Consider the following 3,841-nt stretch of genomic DNA (forward strand, 5'->3'; position numbering starts at 1 on the left):
AACTAGGAACCATGAGGTCACGAGTTCAATCCCTGGCCTCGCTCAGTGGGTTAAGGATCTGGCGTTGCTGTAAGCTGTGGTATAGGTCACAGACTCTTGGCTTGGATCCACATTGCTGTGGCTGTGGTGTAGGCCAGCAGCTACAGCTCCAATTGGACCCCTCGTCTGGGAACCTCCATATGCTACAGGTGCGGCCCTAAAAAGCAAAAAAAAAAAAGAAAAAAAAAGAAAAAGAGGAGTTCCCGTCGTGGTGCAGTGGTTAACGAATCCGACTAGGAACCATGAGGTTGCGGGTTCGATTCCTGCCTTTGCTCAGTGGGTTAACGATCCGGCATTGCCGTGAGCTGTGGTGTAGGTTGCAGACGCGGCTCGGATCCAGCGTTGCTGTGGCTCTGGCGTAGGCTGGTGGCTACAGCTCCGATTCAACCCCTAGCCTGGGAACCTCCATATGCTGTGACAGCGGCCCAAGAAAAAGACAAAAAAAAAAAAAAAATAAAAAAAAAAAAAAAAAGAAAAAGAAAAGAAAAAACTACAAGGAGGAGTTCCCATTGTGGTTCAGCAGGTTAAGAACCCAACTAGTATCCATGAGGATGTGGGTTGGATCCCTGGCCTTGCTCAGTGGGTTTAGGATCTGGCATTGCCTGGGCTGTGGTGTAGGCTGGCAGCTGCAACTCCAATTCAACCCCTAACCCAGGAACTTCCATATGCCTCAGCTGCAGGCCTAAAAAGAAGAAAATAAAATAAAATTCTTCAAGGAGGTTTTGACATTCATACTTTTTGTCATGCCAGCCATTCTCACCTGCTGATTCTGTGGAAACTCCCATGAGTAATGTCTCCTAGCCTTGACAAAACTTCCGTAAGAAAACAGGCAACTAGGAGCTTTCTTGTAGCACAGTGGGTTAAGGATCCACAGTGCAGCAGCTTGGGTATGGGTTCGATCTCTGGCTTAGGAACTTCCACATGCTGCGGGGTGGCCAACCCTTCCTGCCCCCCCAAACCAACTTTCTTGAAATGTGTATCACTAGATTACTGTGTGTTGCCCACCCATGTTCTTCTCATCTGTTAGCTTCCTGTGCACTCACATTTATTCACTTACGTTTTTAGTATCCTAAATATCCTGAAGAATATGAAGAGTCGGTATTATGTAGAATTGTTTTTGTGTGGACTAGAAATATATACTTCCCTTTTTAGTTGTGAGAAAAATGTGAAATTAGAATCTTATTCTATGTAGCCTTGATTAAAGTGAAATATGAAAAGCAAAAAAAATCATGCATTGAGAGGAAAGTGTCTCCCTAGACTTAGAGATATTTTTCATTGATAGTTTATACTGTGTTAGGTCTTGCTAGAAAGTGAGAAGAAAACTGAAACTAAAAAGAGCTTTAAATAACTGAATAATTCCAGTGAATATGAATCCCCTAAGACTCTTTCATTTTAGTTCTGTATCCTGATAGATTTACTTTTTAAATTTTTTCCATTCGATATAAATAAAATAGTATGCTCATATTGTTAGATGGTTCTTAGAAACTAGACTGTCTATAGTCACACGTGATATAAAACTGGAGTCAAAAAACTTTTCTGCAGAAAATAGTTATATAATTCCTCCAATAAATATCTATTATTTACTTGTTATAACTATCACTGAATTTTTTTTCCTTTGCTTTCTTCCTTTGTTCAGAGTGGGAAGAAAACAGTTCAATTAGCTTTGCTTTAAGCAGCTGTTTTTGGAATGAAGTGATTCTAGCTTGTTTCAGATTCAAACACAACATGAAGCTCGTTATTTTTACATTCATAATTGAGTTGTCTCTTGGTAACTGCAGGGGATTGGTTCCAGGACCCACATCCCTATGTCAAAATCAAAAGATGCTCGTCTCATATGAAATAGCAAACTTTTGCCTATAAACTTTGCACAAACTCCTGTATATTTTAAATTGTCTTTAGATTACTTATAATACCTAATACAATGTAAATACTATGCAAGTAGTTGTAAATACAATGTAAATGATACGTAAATAGTCGCCAGTGTGGCAAATTCCAGTTTTGCTTTTTGGAACTTTCTGGAACTTAAAAAAAAATTTTTTTTAACTGCATTTCTTTGAACACATGGATGCAGAACCTGCAGATACAGAGGGCTGACTGTACATAAACTAGAACTCTAACCACTAGAAAGTGTCCTTCTTTTATTTCCTTAGGAAACCTATATAGCCAGTTATTGTCCCATTCCTTCTCTCATCTGTGTTTCAGATGAAACCTCTATTATTATATAGGCATCATTTGGCTGTATAATACCAGCCATGTTCCCTGAAGTCCATTTCTGCTCCAGAAGGCAGGTTGGTAAGGGGTAAAAAAGGAGATGGCAGACTTCTTTCTGGGTAATGCAGACACAGGACCTGACTAGTTCCAACTCGTTCCACTGACCATTTCAAATTCACATGGTACAATTTGACTTATGTAAAGATATATATAGATTTCCCTGTGCTATACAGTAAGATCTTGTCTTTTATCCATTCAATATATAAGTTTTCATGTGCTAATCCCAAACTCCCAATCCATCCCTCTTCCACCCCCAAAAGACCGGCTGCAACCAGATGCAACCAAGGTGGCCTTAAGAATAATCCAGTCATTGACCGTTAACTCATTATACCCTCATTTTTTTATTTTTAATTTTTAATTCTTTTATTTTAGGGCCGCACCTGCAACATATGGAAGTTCCCAGGCTAGGGCTCCAATGGAAGCCGCAGCTGCCCTCCTACACCACAGCCACAACAATGCGGGATCCCAGCCACGAGCTGCAACACCATAGCTCACCGCAATTCCAGATCCTTAACCCACTGAGCAAGGCCAGGTATCAAACCCATGTCCTCATGGATACCAGTCAGGTTTATTACTGCTGAGCCTTGATGGGAACTCCTATACCCTCATTGAAATAACTAAAAATCATTCCCCCTTATGCCATGACAGTTTTAAGATGGACCACAAAAGGCCTAAAAGTAGGCAGACTTACTGGGAAATCTCTATACTTCCCCAAATAGCAAGAATATTGCTCCCACTCATTAGCATATAAAATTACTTAGCCCATACAAAACCTATAACCCCTTGCTTTGAGGCCATTCTCACTTTCTGAGACTGTCAGCATTCTGCCTATGAAGTGTGTATTCTAAATAAACTCACTTTTATTTTTTTCTGGCTCCCTCTTGACTTCTTTCCTAGGAGAAACCAAGGACCCCCATTTGGCTGTCATCCTAAGGACTCCAGTGACATTTCTCTCTCCTGCAAGACCCTTTTGGAGTCTCTTTTGGGTCTGTCTCCTATAGGGGTGACAATTCCAGAAATCTAAACTTAAAGGATTGAAGTTTCCTTTACACAGATCCAACTTTACCCAGGATGATGGGCAACTCCAATGACCTACTCATTCCAGGGAGGTGGTGTTCCCCCCATCTGTATAGGACCTTGCAGTTGCACCTTGATTAATATTTAACGCCAAAACTCCATTATCTAATCATTTGGGTGAGAGATACATGACAGTAAGCAAATTCCCAAGGGAGTCATGTATAAACCATATTATTACTTAATATGAGAACTGCCCTAGGTTCAAGAATAGATTGGAAAAGCGACCCATGAAGACATAAGGAATTACTCCCTACCAATGTCAGTTTAAATGCAAAGTGAAACAGAAAGCTCCAAGTCCTTCAGGAGGCAACAAGCCTCTGGCTGACCTGGACCCTGTGATTGACCTCTGCAGTCTGGACTACAGCTTCTCAAGAGCCTAGGAGCCCCGCCCTTCCTTACCTTCAAAGGGCAAAGCTAGGAACCATAGAGATGTAGCTTCCTAGAGAGCCGGGAC

Source organism: Sus scrofa, chromosome 13 (assembly GCF_000003025.6).
Source record: "Sus scrofa isolate TJ Tabasco breed Duroc chromosome 13, Sscrofa11.1, whole genome shotgun sequence".
NCBI classification, from domain to species: domain Eukaryota; kingdom Metazoa; phylum Chordata; class Mammalia; order Artiodactyla; family Suidae; genus Sus; species Sus scrofa.